The sequence below is a fragment of the Sus scrofa genome, chromosome X, assembly GCF_000003025.6.
Source record: "Sus scrofa isolate TJ Tabasco breed Duroc chromosome X, Sscrofa11.1, whole genome shotgun sequence".
Taxonomy (NCBI): domain Eukaryota; kingdom Metazoa; phylum Chordata; class Mammalia; order Artiodactyla; family Suidae; genus Sus; species Sus scrofa.
In genome coordinates this window covers 3180565-3204973 of record NC_010461.5, presented here as the reverse complement: position 1 = coordinate 3204973, position 24409 = coordinate 3180565, and the positions used below count along the sequence as shown (strand labels likewise).

The 24409-nt window shown below is 39.8% G+C and overlaps 1 long non-coding RNA gene across 1 annotated transcript in view; it reads left to right on the top strand.

The window, feature by feature from the left end:
* The window catches only part of LOC106506882, a 162895-nt gene extending 160982 nt beyond the window's left edge, over window positions 1-1913 (top strand). Inside the window, exon 6 of the long non-coding RNA XR_002340669.1 lies at window positions 1366-1913. This is a non-coding gene — a long non-coding RNA (uncharacterized LOC106506882). The remainder of the gene's footprint in view (window positions 1-1365) is intronic.

Sequence of the window (24409 nt, the reverse complement as noted above, 5' to 3'; positions counted from 1 at the left end):
TGAGGTGCTACTGTACAGTGCAGAACTATATCCAGTTCCTTGGGATGGAACACAACGGCACATAGTATGAGACAAAGAATGTGTGTGTATGTGTGTATATATGAGCAGATCACTATGCTGTACAGCAGAAATTGGCACATCACGGTAATAAATCAACTATACTAATTTTAAAAACATAAATATAGAAATTTTTTAAAAAAGAAAATTATTCCAAAAAGGAGAGAAGACAGGAGTTGAGAAGTAGTTGATGAAAATTCTCACTCCAAGCAGAAAAGCAAAAGTAGCAAAAGCCTCCAGGTCATCCTAATCCCGGGAAATTCCGAGACAGCAATATTTCTACTGAACTCCATGTGGTACTTGACCTGATGCAGTGTCTGGCAAGCTGTACCCCACACTTCTGGTTTTCTGGTTTCCCTAACAACAGCATCTAAGAGCAAGGCTATCCCTGCCTGCAGCCAGCGGCAGGTGTTGGCAGTTCCATTGGTTGAGCTTCCAGTCTCTCTCTTTCTGAAAGATGAGGCTTGTCCAAACACGAAGCATACCCAGCATTTCGGGAGAAAATCCACATATGTAAAATGGAACACATCTCCTGTGAATTTTAGCTAAAAAGTACAAAACTAAGACACAAAGGAATCTTGCTCCATCCCCTAACATATACCCTAAGAGGAATGTCATGGTTGCAGAAGCCATGAAAAGGAGATGCCAGCTATTTCCAGTATAATATTTGAGAGAAGATACTTGAACAGAGAGATAATTGTCCTGCTGTACAGCACAGGGAACTATATCCAATCTCTTACAATAGAACACGATAGAAGACAATGTGAGGAAAAGAATGTGTATATATATATGTATGACTGGGTCACTTTGCTGTACAGCAGAAATTGACAGAACATTGTAAATCAACTATAATATTAAAAGTTTTTTTGTTTTGTCTTTTTTAGGGTTGCACCTGCAGCATACAGAAGTTCCCAGGCTAGGGCTTGAATCAGAGCTGCAGCTGCCAGCCTGCACAACAGCCACAGCCATGCCAGATCCAAGCCATGTCTGTGACCTACGCCACAGCTCACGGCAATGCCCGATCCTTAACCCACTGAGCGGGGCCAGGGACCAAACCCTCATCCTCGTGGATACTAGTTGGTTTCCTTGCCACTGAGCCAGGATGGGAACGCCTAAAGAATATTTTTTAAAAAGAAGTGACACAATTAAGTTACCCTATTCTTTGTGCATCTCCAAATAGACTGGGCAATATTTGATAGTTACAGAATTTTCCCATGTGATCCATTCCAGTTCCTCTCTCTCTCCTTTCTCCCTCTTCTGTGTGACTAATTCTAATTCCAGTTTGTCTCTCTTTTTCTCTTTCTTTAGGAAGCCTGGGTATTGCCCACCAACACTCCATCCAGTTCTCCCATGGCCTGCCTTGAGGTCTACCAAGCATTTAAAAGTCACCTTACCTGCCTGGGTAAGTTTAACCATATGTACCAATATTTCATCAAGCGATGCATACAAAAGGGAGAGAGAACCCAGCTGAAGGGTGGCTACAGTGACAGGCATAGGCTCTGGGGATGATCAGTTAAGACCACAAGCGGAGACACAACTGAGGCACAGTTGTGACACTGAGACACAGGACCACAAACTGATTCAGCTCTGATGACGGTGGTGGTCGTCTGAGACAGCACTGCCATCATCCTTCCGTGAACATGATGCTGACGTACTTCTGATGGCTCCCTCAATGCGAAGTCTGACTTGAAATTTGGGAAAGGAACCTGCAGTAAAGGGGATCCAGTGCCACTGGGCCTTCACTTCTTAGAGGGTAATCACACCTCAGTTATGTCCCCTTGTCAGAACAGCACAGACTCTTGGGAGTTCCCTGGTGGCTCAGAGGATTAAGGATCTGGCATTGTCTGGCTGCTGTGGCTCAAGTTGCTGCTCTGGCATCGGTTCAATGGATCCCTGGCCTGGGAACTTCCACATGCCATGAGCATGCCCTCCCCTTCTGCCCCCCAAAGCCATTTGCCTATACCCAGGTCATAAAAGAACTTTCCCACTATTTCTCATGTGGCTTTATTTCCTTTACATTTAGATTTTGGGCCCCTCAGGGATTCATTCTTGGATCTGGAGTACAAAATCAATCTTTTTTTTTTTTTTTTGTCTTTTTAGGGTCACACCCACGGCATGTGGAAGTCCCCAGGGGAGGGGTCAAATTGGAGCTGCAGCTGCCATCCCACAGCCACAGCAATGAGGGATCCGAGCCACATCTGTGACATACACCACAGCTCACAGAAACACCAGATCCTTAACCCACTGAGCGGGGCCAGGGATCAAACCTGCGTCCTCATGGACAGTAGTCAGGTTTGTAACCTGCTGCATGACAACAGGAACTCCCCAAATCAGTCTCATTTTTATCTTCTTTCAAAGGCCTGCAGACATTTGTCCTAACACCATCCGTCAAAACATCCATCATCCCACACATGATTGGAGGTCTAACTTCATCCTATACTAGAATTCTATATGGCATTCGGTCTGTTCCCTACTACCTATTCTGTTCCATGACATCATTCATTTTTTTTGTGTGCCAGTTGAATGAACATAAGCATCATAACAAAGCCTTGGCTGTTAAACCCTAATATCCAGTGTGACTAGACTTCCCTCACAGAGCTTTCTTTTCACTATAAACCATACTTTTAACTTTTTATTTATATCTGTAGCACTGGCAACTATGTCTGGTCACTTACGATGGAGCAGGATAATGTGAGAAAAAAGAATGCATATGTGTGCGTGTGACTAGGTCACCTTGCTGTGCAGTGGAAAATTGACAGAACAGTGTACCTCAGCTATAATGGAGAAAATAAAAATCATTATTAAAAAATGTTATTGGCATATAGTTGACTGACAATGTTGTGTTCATGTCAGCTGTACAGCAAAGGGTAAAACATGCTTTTTTATGTATTGTTTTATCAACGTGTAGTTGATTTATAATGCTGTGGCAATTTCTTCTGGTCAGCAAAGTGACTCTCTCTCTCTCTCTCTCCATATATATACATACACACATTCCCTTTTTTATATTATCTTCCATCATGGTTTATCCAAAGAGATTATATAGAGTTCCCTGTGCTGTACAGCAGGACCTCATTGCTTATCCATTCTCAATGTCATAGTTTGCATCCAGTAACCCCGAACTCCCCGTCCATCCCGCTCCCTCCCCCAGTCCTCCTGACAACCACAAGTCTGTTCTCTTTGTCTGTGAGTCTGTTTCTACTTTGTAGATAGCTTCATTTGTGCCACAGTATAGATTCCACACAGAAGTGATATCATATGGTATTTGTCTTTCTCTGTCTGACTTCATGAGAAGAATCAATATGGTCAAAATGACCATGTTACCCAAGGCAGTCTACTGAGGCAATAAAACATGCTTTTTAAATGAAAACAATCAGAATGGGTGGGACCCTTTAGATCCAGGGCTGCTCTTGGCCTTGGGGACTTCTTATAAAATCTTTCAGAGGTATCTTTACCCAAGCAGTCTCCAATCCATGCATCCACTGCATTTCTCCTGCGAGGTTTGGTGGACCTCTGTGGGGATATGCACACCCATATTCTATATTTGCACAGCAAAAATGAACAGGACAAAAGTTCCCAGGAGACACAACAGGTTAAGGATCCAGTGTTGCCACCTCACCTGTGACGCAGGTCATAACTGCAGCGCAGGCTCGATCCCTGACTCTGGACCTTCCACCTTCTGTGGGTGTTGCCAAAAAAAAAAAAATGCTCAGGGTTTCCTTGATTTTTTTTCATGACCATGACCCAGACTGTTAAATGTTCTCCTCTGTGATTGAACAGTGTGGGCATTAAAGTTTTAGACAGAAATGCTTCAGTGTCCTCTTTTATAAAACACACAAAAACCTGATAGAGAATTGTAAGACTTGCTGATATTATAGTGCACCCCCAAACCAAGGAGTTTAATGTCCAATCAATCTCAGGAGTGTGGACAGGCCGTCTCACACAGCCACCTGTTGCAGGTTTTTACGTATTAGTGTATCCAGTAATAACCTCATCTGAACTGTACTGGGGAAGTACATTTTTAGCCAAAAACATTCTGTCTCCAAGAAGCCCATATGTCTAGACCAGATATTTTGCAAGAATTTTTCCATGTGTAAGAGGTATCTGGAGTATGTTTTTACTGGAACATATGCTCTCTTAAAAGCACTCAATTGTTTATTACCATAGGTATAATAGATAATGAATTGTTAGGAAATACTGTTGAAAATTCCTTTGCAACCAAGGTGTTCAAATGCTTATTTTTAATAGTTCCAGCAATGGCATGTTGAAAGCTTTTTTTTTTTTTTTTTTTTTTTGTCTTTTTGCCTTTTCTAGGGCTGCTCCCGTGACACATGGAGATTCCCAGGCTAGGGGTCTAATCGGAGCTGTAGCCACCGGCCTCCACCAGGGCCATAGCAATGAGGGATCCAAGCCGCGTCTGCAACCTACACCACAGTTCACAGCAATGCCAGATCCTTAACCCACTGAGCAAGGCCAGGGATTGAACCTGCAACCTCATGGTTCCTAGTCGGATTCATTAACCACTGCACTACGACGGGAACTCCTGGAAAGCTTTCTGATAAATCTCTGGTTGACAGTAATTAGGACTGCATAATTACAGGAAGATCCTGACCAATGGAAAGCCACTGATCAAACCCTGAAATATTTTCTTTTTATAAAGACATTTATGAGGAAAAAGAAAATATCTTAGGATTTAAAAAAAAAAATAGACCTTAAAAACCTAGGAGGCCTATTTTGTCCTATTCTTTAGGCTTCTCAATTTTCTTCAAATAAGTTGAAACAATTTTATTCTGAAAAGACTACAGGTGGATATAAATCATTAATAAGTTGTCTGTACCTATTGAATTGCATATCTTCTTTTTATAAATAAATCTTTTTTTTTTTTTTTTGATCTTTTGTCTTTTTAGGGCTGCACCTGCGGCATACAGAGGTTCCCAGGCTAGGGGTTGAATTGGAGCTGCTGCTGCCAGCCTACACCACAGTCACAGCAAGGCCAGATCTGAGCCATGTCTGCGACCTACACCACAGCTCACAGCAACGCTGGATCCTTCACCCACGGAGTGAGTCCAGGGATGGGACCTGCGTCCTCATAGATGCTAGTCAGATTTGTTTCCACTGAGCCACAGTGGGAACTCCTTATAAATAAATCTTAATATCCTTTGTAGAATGATATAAAGTGTATTTGATCTACACACATCATTTTAAAATGTATTACTGGGAGTTCTCATTGTGCCTTACTGGGTTAAGTACCCGACTAGTATCCGTGAGGATGCAGGTTCAATCCATGGCCTTGCTCAGTGAGTTAAGGATCTGGCATTGCTGTGGGTTGTGGCCTAGGTTGCAGATGTGGCTCAGATCTGGCATTGCTATGACTGTGGGGTAGGCCAGCATGGATAACTCAGATTCGAACCTTAGCCTGGTACTTTCTATATGCCTCACGTGTGGCCAGAAAAAAAAAAGAAAGGAAGAAAAGAAAAAAATGTATGAGTATCATGTAGGTGAATCAGAAAAAATGCATTTATAAAAGCAAGTCAGTCTTCTTAAGCGTATGACTTAGCAAATCAGAAAATCGTTTTACAGAGTATGATAAACCAGTAAGTGCATAAAAGAGCACGTTGTCAGTTGTGTATGTTTACAGATAAACTATGATTAGCATTCCCAGTTTCATTCTTGTTAAAGATGCTGTTGGAGCCGAAATTTCTTACATCAGCAGATTCCAAGACAGGTTAAATCAAAGTATTCTATGGTGCCAGTCTAAGTTTAGACAGTTTAGCTGTTTCTATTTTTACCCAATTCGGCCACCTGTGCCACTGAGTTTGGGTGTTCTTCTGCCCTCTGGCCTGTCATCTCCAGGCTGGATTGGAATGAAGGGACAACCTCGAATCATCCTGAACTGCCCGAGCCTGGTTTTCTCCCTGATAAACAGAGATGTGGGCTAGTCAGCATCCCAGACGGCAGGTGGGATTTGCCAGCAGTTAGAAACAGTGTCATCACAGTCTTTGTTGAGAAGGAACAAAGGCTTAGCTGGAAGCAATATTGATCATGTACTCTACGTGGGAGTCAAGTGATCATCTGGTGCCAGGTGCCCCAAATACTTTTCCTAACAACCCTCAAAAGTCAAGTTAACGTGTGTGTGTGTGTGTGCGCGAAGGGAAGTTTGCTGTACATATATGAATGCATTGCTCAAGTTCTTATTCCATTCCATTCATCTATCTTAATGCCAATATAACTTTCCTTCCTTCTTTTTTCCTTCCTTCCTTCCTTCTTCCTGGCCATGCCCGTGGCATGCAGGAGTTCCCAGACCAGGGATCAAACTCATGCCATAGCCCCAACCTAAGTCATGGCAGCGACAACACCAGGTCCTTAACCCACTGATCCACCAGGGAACTCTACAGTCTTGATTTGTATAGCTTGAATTTGTCTTGAAATCGGGTCACGTGAGACCCCTAAATTTGTTGTTCTTTTTTGAAAAAAAAAATTTTTTTTGGTTATTCTAGGTTCATTAAGTTTATGGGTGAATTTTAGAATAAGTTTATCAATTTTTTTTTAGTCTTTTCTTTTTAAGGCCACACCTGTGACATATGGAAGTTCCCAGGCCAGGGGTTGAATAAGAGCTGTAGCTGCCAGCTTACACCACAGCCACAGCAACACAAGATCTGAGCCACATCCATGACCTATACAGCAGCTTTCAGCAATGCTGAATTCTTAACCCACTGAGCGAGGTCAGGGATCGAACCCACATCCTTACAAAGACAACACTGGGTCCTTAATCCACTGAGCCACAATAGGAACTCTAAGTTTACCAGTTCTGACCATAAAATATCCTTCTAGGCTTTCAACTAGAATTGTGTTGAATCTATCTGAAGACTGATTTGGAGAGACTCAACATCATGATAATACATAGTCTTCCAACCCATGAACATTTTAACCTTTTCATTTAATCAGGGCTTTTTCAAATTCTCTCAGCAATTATTTTTGGTAGTTTTCAACACACAGGCTTTGCACATCTTTTTCAGAATTATTCCAAAGGTTTCATACTTTTGATATTCTTGTAATTGGGATTGTTTTCTTCATTTCAATTTTTGAGTGTTCATTGCATATAGAAATATAATTTAGATACTGGTTCTTTAACTTACAAGCACGCTAAGTGCACATTATAGTTCTAGTAGCTGCATATATACCATTAGATTTTCTACACAGATGATTTTAACATCTGCAAATACAGTTTTAATTCTTTCTTTCTAATCTGGAGGTTTAAAAACTTTTTTTCCTATTTTACTGGCTAGAATCTTTAGTACAGTGGTGAATAGAAGGGCTGAGAGCCGATATACTTGGCTTATTTCTGATTTTAGGGGTGAAGAATGCACCATTAGGAATGCTATTAGTTGGGATGGATAAGCAATGAGATCCTGCTGTAGCACAGGGTACTATATCTAGTCACTTACGATGGAGGATAATGTGAGAAAAAGAATGTATGTACGTATGTGTGATGGAGTCACTTAGGTGTGCAGTAGAAAACTGACACTATAAACCAACTATAATGGAAAAAATAAAAATCATTTTAAAAAAAGAATGCTATTGGTGTGGAGTTCCCATTGTGGCTCAGCAGGTTAAGACCCAAACATTGCCTCTGTGAGGATTTGGGTTCAATCCCTGGCCTGATCAGTAGGTTAAGGATCAATCCAGCATTGCTGCAAGCTGTGCTGTTGGTCACAGCTGCAGCTCCAGTACAACCCCTAGCCCAGGCACTTCCATATGCTTTAGGTGCAGCTGCAAGAAGAAAAAAGAATGCTGTTCGTGGAGTCCCTGCTATGGCACAACAGGTTCAATGGTATCAATGCAGCACCAGGACACAGGTTTGATCCCCAGCCCCACACAGTGGGTCATACATCTGGTGTCATCATAGCTGCAGCCTAAGTCACATCTGTGGCTTGGATCTGATCCCTGGCCTAGGAACTCCAACATGGTTCATAAAGTGGCCCCCAAAACAAACAAACAAACAAAAAAAAAAAAAGAAAAGAAAAAGAATGCTATTAGTTATAGTTCATGTGAGAACTCCAAATGTTTCTTCTTTTTCAAATTAAAAAAAATTTCTTTATTTTAGGTTCATTACATTTAATTGTGAATTTTAGAAGAAGTGGATTAATTTTGCCTGAAAAAAGTCTTGCTGAGCTTTTGACTAGGATTATGTTCAGTCTCTAAAGTGATTTGAAGAGAACTGACATCTTGGCAGTACGACAGGCTTCCAGCCTATGAACATTTAATCTTTTCATTTATTTACGGCTTTTTCAAATTCTCTCAGAAATTTGGGGGGTGAAGAACACACCATTAAGAATGCTATTTGCATTGTATCTCAGGGTTAACAACCCAGCTAGTATCCATGAGGCCACAGGTTCCATCCCTGGCCTTGCTCTGGGTTAAGGATCCTGTGTTGCTGTCATCTGTGGTGTAGGTCTCAGACCTGGCTCAGACCCTGCATTGCTATGGCTGTGGTGTAGGCCAGCAGCTGCAGTTCCCATTTGACCCTAGCCTAGGAACTTCCATATACCCTGGGTGTGGCCCTAAAAAGACAAAAGAAAAAATATTCTTTGTTTTATATATTTTATGTAGGTGACCTATTGGGTGGAGAGAGTGTTTCTTTTCTTACTTTTTGAGCAAACTTTTAGATTAAAAGTAAATAGTGAATTTCAACAATTTTTTTTGCAAATAGCGAGGTGATCCTTTTTTCTTTTTCAATTGTTTAATATGACATTGATTTTGAATGTTAACTTATATCCTTGGAATGATCCTCCTTCATCATGATATGTTATCTTTATTACACAGCTTAAATACAGCTTGCTAAATATGCATTTAGAATTTCTGACTCTATGATGAATATTGGTCTGTAGCTTTCTGTTCTTGTGGTATTAATTTGACCGACAGTGTATTTCATTTTTCCAGTGGTATGTGACAGCATTTACTGTTGTTGTCATATGTTTTACTTTTGCATGTACATTATAAATTTCCCATTACACTCCTGTCATTTTTGAGTAAACCAATTATTTTTAAAGGTATTAAAATAAGAACAAATAGATGGCTTTATCAAGGAGCTACCACGGTGTTCTTCACTCTTGTTTAAATGCAGAATGTAAATGCATTTTCCTTCTGCCTGAAGGAATTCTTTGGACATTCATTATAGTGCTGGTGTGCTGGTCATGAATCCTTGCAAGTTTTGTATATCTGAAAATGCATTTTCTTCACCGTTGCTTGATTTAAAGATATTTTTGCTGGGTATAGAATTCTATGAGATGATTTTTGTTTTCCTTTTGTTTGTTTGTTTTTAAGTACTTTAAATATGTTTGTTACTGAGAAGAAATCTAAAGTTATTTTTGTCTCTCTGTACAAAATGATTTTCTTTTCTTCTGGTACTTGTAAAAACTTTATATCTATCATTCGTTTTGAGCAATTTCATTATGATGTGCCTTGGGAAATTTTTTTCTCATCTTTTACACTTAGAGTTTGTTGAGATTGTTGCATCTATAGCCTTATAGCTTTTTTTTTAAAGTCTTGAAAATTTCTGGCCATTATTCATTCAAATTATTTTTCAGTCCTCTTCTCTTTCCTCTCCTTTGGCAATTCCAATCACCCATGTATTAGGATATTTGATATGGTACTATAGTTCATTTCTGCTCTTTTTTCTCTGTATATGCAGTTGACCTTTGAAGAACTTAGGGGGTTAGGGACAGTTGCATTTGGAATAGCCCCCTGTAACTTTATAGTTTGCCCTAAATACCCATGGTTTTGCCTCTGCAGATGCAACCAACCACAGACCATATAGTACTCCAGTATTTATTTTTAAAAATCTTGTTGTGTTCCCATTGTGGCTCAGTGGAAACAAGCCCGACTAGTATCCATGAGGATGTGAGTTTGATCCCTGGCCTTGCTCAGTGGGTTAAGGATCTGGCATTTCCATGAGCTGTGGTATGGGTCACAGGCATAGCTTGGATCCCACCTTGCTGTGGCTGTGATGTAGGCTGGCAGCTGCAGCTCCAATTCGACCCCTGGCCTGGGTGTGGCCCTTAAAAAAGCAAAAAAAAAAAATCTTGGCATTAGCATATTCACACTGAGGTCTATGGAATGACTGGCCAGTGGAGACCTGTGGTCTATCACAGAGAACTCTACCCAATATGCTGTGATCATCTATGTGGGAAAAGATTCTGAAAGAGAATGGATCAATCCCTTGGTTTTACAGCAGAAAGTATCACCACCTTGTAAATCAACTCTACCTCAATAAAACTCAAATCAAAAAAAAAAAAAAGTAACAGAAAAAAGATCTATGTACAAGTGGCTCTGAAAAATTCAAACCACTGTTGGTCCAGGGTCAATGGTATTTCACGTTGACTAGTTTCTTCTGCTAGGCTTCCCCTTCTCCAATCTTTGAACATAGACCATGCTGAATGTTCCCACGTTGAAGTTGGGTAAGTGTCCCTGTCAAAGTCTTGGGCTTTTTCTGGAATGCAGTTGAGCTACATGGAAGCAGATTTATCTCTTTGCATCTGGCGGATCTGGTTTGGTCAGCAGACGCTGAGCATTGATGGGGCTACAGTGAATGATTTCCTCAACACTCTACAACATTCCAGGTGTTATCAGATGTTTGCCTTCCCAACGATGGGGCCAAGCACTCTTTGTGGTCCTCTGTGAGCAGTGAGCAGAGTTCTGTGTAATCCTTTGGATGGATATACCCACATGTGTAGACCATATGCAGGCAGTGATTACTCATCTGCTAAATACCTAAGGGGGCATGCTGCAACTTTAGGGGATTCCCTCTACAGCTCTCATCATCTCCTGCAAACTACCCTGACAACTCTAATTGCCTTGTTCTCTAGAAACTCTCAGATCTATTGCCTCAAAACAGGCAGGCTGCTGGGTTCTGTCTGGGTCCCCCTCCAGGCACCATGATTTAGCATCCCTCTTCATACAGCAGCTCATCTCATTTCTCCTCCATCTTTCCGGAATCACTGTTACTGTTCAGTGATATCCCATGTCTTGAAAACCATTGCTTTACTTTCGATTTCTCTTGGGAAGGTACCTCTCCTTCTCCACCAGAAGCAGAAGTCCTAAGTTGACTTTCTTCACCTAAATGACATAAGTCCTTGTTAGGGGAAGATCTCTGTGATATTTGATCTGACTGTGATGAATATTGACTTTTCATATTTGAGAGCATTTTCTTTCTTTCTTTTTTTTTTTTAATTTTATTTTCCCACTGTACAGCAAGGGGATCAAGTTACCCTTACATGTATACATTACATTTACATTTTTTCCCCCACCCTTTGTTCTGTTGCAACATGAGTATCTAGACATAGTTCTCAATACCACTCAGCAGGATCTCCATTTTTTTTAACCCCAGGAATCTTGCCACCTGGCTACTTTCCCATATGAAAGGGACATTTGCCACTGTCTTCAGTGCAAGTTCCCCTTGGTTTTTCAGCAATGGAAAAGTGCTGTCAGGCAGTGCTTATAAGGCTAGAGTCAGGGTCTCGAATCTATGGGTTTGTATCTTAGTTCCCAAACCGACCTGCTGTGTTCCACTGGGGAGCTTCCCCAGACGCTCCATGCCTCCGTCTTCTTAGGCAGAATGTAGGGAGAACAGTGACGAGCCTCTTAAGACCATTCTGAGCCCTCAAGGAGCTACTGTTTGCAAGACCTTTGGAAGAGTGGCTGGTGCTTAATAAAGACCACATGTGGTTGTTAGAAAAAAAATAAATGCGAAATCTAAAAGGGAATTATAAATGTTACAGCAAAATAATGGGAAAGTACTCTCTGTGATTTCAGGAACCATTATGTAGACAAATAGCTCTCTCATTTCACTTGTAATGGTTTTATCAATAAATTATGCTTAAATCTTTTATGGCATTATATCACATCCGTGTTTTTTTTAAATGGGTCATCCTGACAAGATTGAAATTAAATCATTAATCTTATTTTTAATTCACAATGGTAATGATACTTGCTGCTAAATATATACAGAGTAATTATCAGCCCTCCAGCTACTCAGTAACAAAAGGAAAAGAAAAAAGGTTCAGTGTGTGTGTGTGTAAAAGATAAACATGTAGTCAAAAAGGAAATGTTAAATGATCTGCTGGAAGAATTAGGTTAGTTGTCTGGAATCTCAAAAGACTGGGTAGATTCCACAGAGCCCCGTTTCTGAGATCTGCTTTTGGAGTGTATATATTTTCTAAGATCTGCTTTTTAAACATGAATGTGTATCAGTTGAAGTGGAATGTGTATTGATTGAAAGTGAGTGCCTATCATGCGTTCCCTAAGCGTGTAGGATAGAATGGCCAGGTTTCCCAACCAGGATGGTATAATCTAAATAGGGGAAGAGCGAGGGGGAGGGTTTTACGTACCCAGCCACTTTCTGCCTTGAATCCTTTTACCTATGAAGGCGAGTCCTGCCACCTCCTTTGCATCTTTCTAATGCCAATGCAGTCATTATAAAATAACATCATCCAGATGTAGGCCAGTTTTGGTTTTCGAGTAGACGAGAGTTCGGTGAAGTTTGGGTTTATCTAAGTTCCAATTTTCCAATCTCAAGAGGCAAGGTGCTGGTCTTGCTGCTACATGAACGCAGAGAAATCAGAGTGAAAAATGCAGATGTACCACTGTCATGTGGCCCCTTGGCTCTGCTGAATTACATTTCCCAGACATCCCTTTGGTATATGAACCACCAAAGAACACAGGCTTCTTCCTGTGCCCCCCCTCCACCATGCCTCCTGAACTAAGATGGCTTCTGAGGCTCCAACCCTCACATACTCATTCCAGAAAGCAGAACACAAGAAGAGAAAGAGGAAGAATCCCATCCCTCTTCATTTCCAAAAGCTATCAACCAGGAGTAATACGTTGCTTCTATTCCTTGGTCACAACTGAACCAAAAAGCCACATCTATTTGTGTGGGAGACTAGGAAATGCAGTCTCATTCATGGGAAATTTTATGGGCATTTGAAGATGCCGCTACTGAAATTTAGGTATAGAAGCCTCAGCCATGTCCTTCTCTGAGTTGGCTTTGCAGTATGTCAGCTCGGCTTGGCTGAATTACGCTTCCCAGAAATCCCCTTCCTGTATGAATCACTGCAAAGGAGAATATCCTTGGGGTCAGGAGGGTGGGAGGGAAGCAGCCCCCATCTTGCAGGTCATCTGCTGACTGTGTGTTGGTGTGAGGCAGCGGCTGGGTCTGCACGAGCTCCACCCTCCCTGCCTTCCCCTCAGCTTCTCCACGTCACAGGGCAGGTGTGGATGCATTAGCCCCCTGAGGAGGGGCCCTGGGTTCTCAGGAACCCTCCTCACCAGGGTCAGAGGCAGCAGTAAGGCCAAGGGTCAGTCCATCCTGTGTCAGCCGGCCCTGCTTGTGGGCTCAGCCTGCTCCCCACCCGCCCCCTGGGCTTGCCTCCTCCCTTCCTGCCGCTGCCCTGGGGACTTCCTGCCCCAGCATCAGAGGCAGGAACACCAGCCTTATGGGGGCTGCTCACCAGCTCGGCAAGGGTGTCGCCAGAGCTCTGTAATAGATCCCTGCAATCGTAGGTAACTCTGTAATGACTGTGACTAGAAGTATTCCCATATCTGTATCAGCCAAGTTATCTATTTAGATCTAGATGACATTGAATAGAGAGATACATGTGTGTGTGTGTGTGTGTGTGTGTGTGTGTATGATGGAGATATAGAGAATATATATGGTACATGGACGGCTATGCCTTGTATCTCTTTAGTTGGAATATATGTCATATCTGTATCTTTATATATCATATATATTTATCAATCTACAAATCTACATGCTATGTATATAATTTATCAATATACTGTGGACATAGATACCATCGTATGCATGTCTTTTTTTTTTTTTCTTTTTAGGGCTGCACCTGTGACATACGGGAGTTCCCAGGCTAGGGGTCAAATCAGAGTGGCAGCTATAGATCTACACCACAGCCACAGCAATGCAGGATCCGAGCTGTGTTTGCAACCTGCACCACAGCTCATGGCAACACCTGATCCTTAACCCCCTGAGCAAGGCCAGGATCAAACCCGCATCCTCATGCAGAATGGTAACTCCCTAGATACAGTATTTTATATTCCTTAAGAAATAATAACAAATACAATTTTCCCCCCTACCACTTGAAACATACACAGGGTAAAATGATAATGAGTTACAGACTTGTTTATAAGAGCCAAAATTAGATAGGGAGAATGACAATCTTTGAAGATTCTCTTTCTACCCTTCTTTCTTTCTCTCTTTTCTTGGCCATGCCCACAGCATGTGGAAGTTCCAGGGCCAGGGATCAAACCCTTACCACAGCAGCGACCCAAGCTGCTGCAGTGACAACACTGGATCCTTAACCCACTGAGCCACCATCGAGCTCCCTCTTCCTGCATTTCTTAAAAATAAGAGGAAAAAAGTAAATAGGGATACCATGGCTTTGGATCAGAAAGTAACCAAGGGTAGATGACAACTCTAGAGTTCCCACTGTGGCTCAATGAGTTAAAAACCCAGCATTGTGTCCTTAAGGATGCAGGTTTGATCCCTGGCCTCGCTCAGTGGGTTAAGGATATGGCGTTACTGCATGCTGTGGTGCAGATCGCAGATGTAGCTCAGATTCTGCATTACTGCGGCTGCAGCATAGGCTGGCAGCAGTAGCTCCAATTCACTCTCTGGCCTGGGAGCTTCCAAAGGCTGCAGGTGCAGCCATAAAAGGAAGAACAAAAAAGAAGAGGACAACCACTCAGCCCCTCACATTTCCAAAGAGGGAACTCTCCTGGATGGGCTTCAGAAAGAAAGATCCATTTGATTTGTGGTTGTGGCAGCTTTACATCCAAAATTGGTCTCCCATCTCTGACACCATTCTCGTATGCCCTACCACCCATCAAGGAGGATGATTTAATGTGCAGGACAGTTCCTATCAGACTAGAAGGGCTGGTCAGATGTTTCAGAATGGGATCCGCCCAATCTTTAATATTTCAGGGAATATCATCTTAAAATGATGCTTCTCCAGTTTTAATGGGTGCCTGAGTCACCTGGGAACTTTGCCCAAATGCAGATTCTATAATAAATGGCAGGTGAGTCGTCAGATCCTACAACTCCTGCAAGCTGCTGGGTAGTGAAAATATTACTGGTCCAAGAATCATGCTTCTTTTTTAAAAATAAAAATTTTACTGGCATATTGTTGACATAAAATGTTGTGTTAATTTCAGGTGTATGGCAAAGTGAATCAGTTACACCTATATCCACTTTTTTTCAGATTCTTTTCCCATGTGGGTTGTTATAGAATATTGAGCAGATTTCCCTGGGCTGTGCAATAGGTCTTATTATTTGTTTTATACACAGCAGTATGCACATACCAATCCAAACCTGCTCATCCATCCCTTCTCCCCACATTTACCTTTGGTAACCATAAGTTTGATTTCAAACACTTTGAGTCTGTTTCTGTTTTGTAAATATGTTCTTTTGTATCATTTTGTTAGATTCCACATATAAGCAATATCATATGATATTTGTCTTTGTCTGTTTTCCTTCACTTTGTATAATAATCTCTAGGTCCACCCATGCTGCTGCCAATGGCACGATTTTATCCTTTTTTATGGCTGAGTAATATTCCATTGTGTGTACGTACCACATCTTCTTTATCCATTCCTCTGTGGATGGACATTTAGGTTGCTTCTATGTCTTGGCTATTGGAAATAGGGCTGCAGTGAACAGTGGGGTGCATGGACATTTTCAAATTACAGTTTCCTCCAGATACGGGATTGCCGTATGATACTTCTTAATAGGAAGGCCTTAAAATACCATGGATCCCTAAGTTCTTTAAATGTATTTCTTTTTAAGTGAGGGGTATGGTGACTTAATTACATCCTACGTTACATCTTCAGGACATATTTCTCTGCCAAGATGTGGTGGCACTGCTTTTATGAATGTTTTTGAATTTTCCTCACTGACTTCGCAATAAAGGATTTGTGGTTGTGATGAATAACTTGCATATCCTTTTATTTCTTCTGCATCTAATTTAGACATGCACTGCAAAGCTTCATTTGTAATTGATGGTAAAATGGGTACCTGTTTTCTTCAATTAAGGTGCCAGTTTATCTACCTATCTCATGCAGAATATTCAAGATGAGGGCTTCAAAGGAATGGTCACAAAACATGACTAATTTTGAAACACTCTTTAGTTACATTCTGACACCCTAAATTGATGTGGAAGTTTTGCAATTATCTTATGAATTCGAAGCTCAAGGCATGTTGAGACCTGAACGATGCAGTAAGGTTATTTTGACACAAAACAAATGAACAGCTGATGCATTAAGAAAAAGAAACAGATTGGCCGTGGAAAAGCAAAGGAAAAGAAAACAAATGGTCGGTTATAAAAGACATAAGACAAAGCACATTCGCAAACAATAGTGACATTTTGAAACAAGATAACTGATTAAGAACAAAAACATATGAAATCCAGAATCCTTCCCTAATCTGTGGGTGATTTAAATTTATAAATAAAATTGAAAAACAGCTCTAAGAGTTCCCACTGTGGCACAGAGGGTTAAGGATCCAGCATTGCCTCTGTGGCTGTGTGGGTTCAATCCTCAGCCCAGTACAGTGGATTATGGATCTGGTGTTGCTGCAGCTGTGGTATAGGTTGCAGCTGCAGTTTGAATTTGATTCCCTGGCCTGGGAATTTCAAAATGCCACAGGTACAGCCAAAAAAATTAATGAAAATAACTAAAAATCCCTTTAAAATAGGGAAGTCCTCCATCATTTTTTCCCTTTGAAAATATAATCATGCTTCTGTGAGTCCCATATTGTGTATGATATTTTGCAAGCAGTTGGCAGTAAGCACAAGACAGGAAAAAAAATGAAAAACACAACTTGAAGAAACATTGTAAATCAACTATAATAATAATAAAAAGTAAAAAATTTGATAGTCACATCTGTGAAATGATAATTAGATTGAGGACGTTATTAAGTAGTTAATTTTCCTTTATTTTTCATAAAATATTGGAAAGATCAAGCAAATAACCTGTGATGTATGAAATTTAAATATATATATATATATATACTTTTTAAATATATATACTTTTAAGGATAAAGACAAGTGAGATTTCAGTATATACTTTTAAGGATAAAGACAAGTGAGATTTCCATTTTTGGGATATGGATATGTGTGAGGCTTGAGCAAAGACTTGGCACTAATTTTCACTTTTCTGGCATCTTTTAAGCAATCACACTGTCCAGCTGTTAGGGATTCTCTGGCTTCCACTTAATACACCTGAGATAGGATCTGAGAATTTGCTTTTTTAACAAGTACCCAGGACCATTTTCATCTTGCTGATATGAAGACCACCGTCTGTGGGAGTTCCCTGGTGGCCTGATAGTTAAGGACTTGTCATTGTCACTTCTCTGACTCAAGTCACTGCTGTGGTCCAGGTTCAAGCCCTGGCCCTGAAACTTCAGCATGCCACAGGTGCAGCCCCCAAAAATAAAGACCACATTTTGAGAACTACTGTTTTATATCATGGCATGAGCAATTGGTTACATAGTGTATTCTTATGTGTGTGCAGGAAGTAATTACAATTAGACTTTCTCAATTTTCTCCTTACTCTTGTATGATACAAATTATGCATACATGCTTATGTGCATTGCAGAATAAATTAAGGAAAAAGGAAATGATATGGCTTAGGCATAAAGAGAAACCTTCCCTTGCTTTGCATATATTTGTGGAGCTATCAATGAAAAAGCTCCTAGAAGAAAAGTATGGAGGACTTGTAACCATTTAAGATGCATAAGCTTGGATTACATCTTAAAATGAAGTGACGTTAGCCATTCTGACATACCACTTTGGGTACTCACATAATCCCTTTTCAGTTAAGACATCCGATGTGGTTGAAAGCGCCATCAAGGACAATCAATTCTTATGTTGATTGGCCCCAGGGATTTCAAAGCGGGGATTACATCTAGGAATTTGCCGGTCAGGACGTACTGGTCAGGACATGTCCAGTGCCATCTATATGGATATGTGGAAACAGCCAGTCCTCATCAATACTGATTCCTTCCCATGTCTTCCTTTACAGAGAGGGGCGTTTGCTCAGAGGGACACAGAAAGAGTCTATGGACTATCTCACCGGCTTAATACAACACAATTTTATTATCTTACGTTTCTGGAAGTCAACATGCTAGGTCTCACCAGGCTTAAAAATCAAGGTGTTGACAAGATAGCATTCTTTTTTTTTTTTTAAATATCTTCTATTCTTTTTAAAAAATTTTACGGTTTTATTTTAGTTTTAATGTAGTTTTAGTCAGACAGCAAGACACCATCATCATATGCTCTCACGTACATGTGGAATCTAAAAAAAGGGCACAGTGAATTTCATTGCAGAACAGATACTGACTCACAGACTTTGAAAAACTTATGATTTCCAAAGGAGACCATGTTTGGGGGTGGGAGGATGGGCTGGGAGTTTGGGATGCTGCAATGCTGTAAAATTGGGTTGTGATGATCGTTGTACAACTATAAATGTAATAAAATTCATTGAGTAATTACATATATAAATAAATTTAGTTTTTTATTAGGGTATAGTTGACTTACAGTGTTGAGCCCATTGCTACGCAGCAAAGTGACCCAGTCGTACATAAACATACATTCTTTTTCTCATACTATCACCCATCATGGTCTATCCCAAGAGACTGGATAGAGTTCCCTGTGCTGGACAGCAGGACCTCCTTGCTGATCCATTCTCAATGTCATAGTTTGCATCTACGAACCCCAAACTCCCCGTCCATCCCACTCCCTTCTCCTCCCCTTGGCAACCACAAGTCTGTTCTCTATATGTCTATGAGTCCGTTTCTTTTGTAGGTAGGTTTATTTGTGCCATATTTTAGATTCCAGGTATAAGTGATATCATATTGTATTTGTCTTTCTCTTCCTGACATACTTCACTTCGTATGAGAATCTCTAGTTCCATCTATGTTGCTGCAAATGACATTATTTCCTTTTTATGGCTGAGTAGTATTCCATTGTGTATATACACCACATCTTCTTAATCCATTCATCTGTCAGTGGACATTTAGGTTGTTTCCATGTCTTGGCTCTTGTGAATAATGCTGCAACCTAAGGGTGCCCATATCCTTTTGAGTTGTAGTTTTCTCTGGATTATATGCCCAGGAATGGGATGGCTGGTTCCTATGGTAGTTCTATATTTCTTTTTCTGAGGAACTTCCATACTGTCTTCCATCATGATTGTACCAATTTACCTTCAGAGGAGGGCGTGGAGAAAAAGACTGTGTTCTTTCAGGAGGTTCTAAGGGAGAATTTCGTGCCTTGTGTTCCCCAGCTTGTCAAGGCTGCTCCTCTCCTGTAGCTCAGAGACACCGTCCCTCATCTCCGTAGTCAGCAGCACACCTTCGACTCCTGACCTTGAATGATCCATTTGCCTCGTGCTTCCCTTTATAAGACCTTTGTGATCACACAAAGAGCACCTGGATCTCCGCCCCAGCTGAAGATCCCCAATGTCATCCAAACTGGAAAGTCTCTTCTGCCACGTAAGATCGCATAGTCACATGTTTTAGGCATCGGGTCCTGAACATCTTTGGGGCGACCACTTTCCTGCCTGCCACAAACGAAGACATGACCAGCCGCTCTGAGGAAAGAATGAAATCTAGCCTGTCTTTCATCCCACACCTTTCCCAACAGATTCTAGCAGGTGGTGAGGTCTGGCAAACTGTAAGGGCATGTCACCTCTGGCCTGGCTTCTCTCCTTGTTAATGATGACAAATCCAAGAGAGAACTAGTTAGCAAAGTCAGGGGTCGCATATCAGTTCTTACCTTGTTTGTCTTCTTTCTATGTTGGATACAAAAGAGGCTATTGAAAAGAGACTGCCTAAAATTCTCTTCTTTCTTATGGGTAAAGTTCTTTTTAAGTTGTTGCCATGATGATGAGTGAAAATATGACAAAGAGAAACAAATAGGAAGCAATTAAACTTTAAGTTATTTGGCATCACTCAAATATAACCATTGATAACATTTTCATATATAACCTTCTAGACTTTTAATTATCCCTGTGTAAATAGGAATGTATATATGTATTTACTTATACATACACATACATATATATATTGTTGAACAATAGTTGATTTATAATGTGCTAGTTTCAGGTGTATAGCATAAGTTATTCATATATATATATATTTTGGATTCTTTTACATTCTGCGTTATTACAATATATTGACTGTAGTTTGCTGTGCTATACAGTAAGCCCTTGTTGTTTATCTATTTTATTTATAGTAGTACGTATCTGTTAATCCCAAACTCCCCATCCATCTCACTCCCTCCCCCTTGACAACCACAAGTCTGCTCTCTATGTGAGTCTGTTTCTGTTCTGTAGACAGGTGCATGTATGTCATATTTTCGATTCCACATAGAAGTGATATCATATGGTATTTATCTTTCTCTGACTTGCTCCGCACGTGTGTGTATAAAAGTTAAATCACACCGTCCCTATCGGACTTTCCCTCTTGTCCTTACTTAATATATTCTGAATTTCTTCCCCGTCAGTTTAGATCTGCATCATTATTGATATTCTGTTTTATATCTGTGCAGGCGAATATAGGAAATTAATAACCCCTCTCCTTGACAGTGAAGAATTTCTCTACATATTATTTTAACTTAGCAAAATATCAATGCTTTAAACATGTCTCCTTGCTTAATTGTTCAAAATTTTATTCGATAATCTACACAACGTAATTTCTGCCCATGGATTTTAAAACATTTCTTCAAGCGAAAACTTTGATATTTTGAAGGAATTTGTGTTAAGTCGCTTTCAGTAGAATTCATCTTTGTAACAATGTCTTCCTCAACCTGCACAGATTTTGTCTTCCTGTCTGGTCAAGGATTTTAATAAACTGGGTCTGTTTTTTTATGTCCTCCAACGGAGTTTAGGAAATCCCTCTTTCCTTGTGTCGATCCAGAAATGTATTAATTTTGTTCCTCGCTTCTTGTAGTTATTGTGCAAATGGCATTTTAACATTGTTTCCTAACTGTTATGGTTGAACAGAAGCAACATTGATTTCTGTTTTATAATAGTTAACAGTCACGGTTTTTAATAAAACACGGAACTCTTTTAATTATTTTAAGTTCAGCCTTTTGGTTAAAAATCAGAACATCTTCATTTTTTAGTGATTTTGCTTCTCCTATATAATGTATCCCATTATCTAAAATCATAAACCACAACAGTGAGAATTCCTATCATATCCTTGATTGACATTAAGGAAAAATGTCTACTGTTTCACCTTTAGCATGACTGTATTTTGAAATAAGTATCTCTTAAAATTTAAAAAAACTTTTTTTTTTTTGGCTGTGCCTGCAGCATGTGGAAATTCCCAGGCCAAGGATTGAACCCATGCCACAGCCGTGACCCAAGCCACAGCCGTGACAATGCTGGATCCTTAACCTGCTGCATCAAAAGAGAACTCTGAAATAAATATTTTATTAATCATGTTAGGGAGTTTCTTTCTCTTGCTATTTTATGAAGATTTATTAGGTATGAATATAGGGTTTTATCAAAGTTATTAATGTTATCTAATTTATGCAGTTCCCATTGTGGCTCAGTGGTAGTGAACACGAGCCCATGAGCATGCTGGCTCGATCTCTGGCCTTCAGTGGGTTGGGGATCCAGCATTGCCATGGGCTGTGATGTAGATCACAGATGTGGCTCGGATCCCGCGTTGCTGTGGCTGTGGCGTAGACCAGCAGCTGTGGCTCTGATTTGACCCCTAGCCTAGGAACTTCCATATGTCATGGGTATGATCCTAAAAAGCCACCAAAAAAACCAGTTATCTAAGTTACAAAGAAAACTTCTTGCTCTTTCTGCCATGTGTCATGTGTATATTAAGTTATAGTTGGATTTTAAAACACTTTCTTGCCTTGCCTTCCTGAAATAAACCATACATGGTAATGATGTTATTTTGTGCAATATGGAATCTTTGTGTAATCATTGAAAGATACTCTAAACCACAGATCAAAATTTAAGTTGAAATTAATCTAGACATGGTTCTTTCAGCATAAAGAACGCTGAAAAATTCACAGTCAGATAGTCACATAACTAAATTCACACATCTGGCAAGGGCAGCCAAAGCCACCGTGAATTACACCCAGATCTCAGCCTGGTGATCACAGTATGTCTTTAGATATCAGAAATAAAAAACAATAATGAGTTAAAAATAGATCTAAGAATGTTACCTTTTTTAGTGTATGGCCTTGTTCTTTTAATGTTCCTGTTTCTTCCTCTGTTCCTGGAAAATTGTAATTATACAGGAATCCTATGCTTCTTCAAAAGTTAGAACAACTTGTTACATTTTATGACAATTTTTTGACAACCTTTTCAAAGTCTTTTGGAGTCATCACTCTAAGAATTATACTTCTTCTTGGGTTAATTTTGATAATTTTTGTTTTTGCAAAAATAATACTCCAATTCATCATTTTCAAATATTCTATTACATGTGTAAGATCTTTGGTAAATCTTTAATGTCTCTATATTTGATATATATTTTTTCTTCCCTCATTTTGGACATCTCTAAGTTTTTAAAAATCTTTTACAATTATATATCTGACATTATATGTTGCTGTTTGTTCCCTAGAAAATCATATTCATGTGTCTATTTTTCTGCCAGTACCATACAGTTTTGATGACTATAACTTTGCCATATAGGCTTAAGGCAGGGAGTCTGATTCTTCCAGCTCTTTCTTTCTCAGGATTGTTTTGGCTATTGGGTCTTTTGTGTTTCCATACACATTTTAAAATTATTTGTTCTAGTTCTGTGAAAAGTGCCATTGGTAATTTGACAGGGATTGCTCTGAATCTGCAGATTGCCTTAGGTATATGGTCATTTTAACAATATTGATTCTTCCCATCTAATAGCATGGTATAGCTTTCCATCTGTTTGTGTCATCTTTGATTTCTTTCATCAGCATCATGATCTTCAAAGTATAGGTCTTTGCCTCCATGCATACGTTTATTCCTACCTATTTTATTCTTTTTTTTTAATTCAAGTATAGCTGATTTAAAATGTGTTAGTTTCTGGTGTACAGCAAAGTAATTCATATATAGATTTGAATATAAATTATGTATATTCTCTTTCATATTCATTCCATTATGGTTTATTATAGCATATTGAATATAGTTTCCTGTGCTATACATGAGCACCTGTTGCTGATTTGACATATATATATATTTTTTATATGTATTTATAGTGTGTATCTGCTAATCCCAAACTCCTAACTTTTCCCTCTTTCCTCCCAACCCTGTTCCCCTTTGGTAACTATAAGCTTGTTTTCTATGTCTGTGAGGCTGTTTCTATTTAATAAATAACTTCTTTTGTGTCCTATTTTAGAGTCCACCAATAAATGATATCATATGGTATGTCCCTTTCTCCTTCTGACTTATTTCACATAGTATGATCATCTCTAGGTCTATCCAAGTTTTGGCAAACGGCATCATTTCATTCTTTTTTATGGCTGAGTAAAGTTCTATTATATATAAATATACATGATAAATTTTTAAGTTAAAGTATGTACTTTTTACATGTAATTCTGTTTCACACTTAATAGACTACAGTCTAGTGTAAACTTTTACTTTCAGTGGGAAACCAGAAAAATCTATGTGATTCACTTTATTGCAGAGGTCTGGAACTGAGCCCTTGATGTCTCTGAGATATGCCTGTAAACCAGTTTAAAGTTATAATATTTTTCTTGAGCCTAACATGCCTGGCCTGCTATCAGTGGCATATAAACTTCACATATTGTTGACTTTTCCTCTTTTGATGCACTTTTAATATCCAGCTTCTCTCCAGGCTCACCTTCTTATCTTCCACATAATCTTAATAAAATTAGGATCTTAATAAAATTCTAATCACCATGGGTAAGACACTGAAATTCTCCATTACCTGAAAGACTTGACTTCTTTAGTATCTTCTACTCCTGTTTTTTCAGATCTGTTGTGACCTACTGGTTGACCTTCAAGCCCTGCAACCTACACATGGATCCTACTCTTAAGCTGATGGGCAGCAAACTTGACTCTGCACACAGACCACAAAACTTCCTCCCCACATGTCCACTTCAAAGAACACAATTCATTAAGATAATTCTGGTCAGTATGAAATCTTCTACCCTTCCAACCAGAGCTAAGCATTTTCTCCTTTCTTCCAGACTGACCCACCCTGCTCTTATTTATCCTGCCTCATTCCCACACTGTGCCTCAATTTCCTTTCTATCCCCTTCCCTCTCTCCTGATCCTTTAATGCATCCTTTACTCCTAACAGAGGAACGGCTGAACAGAGGGCTTAAAAATC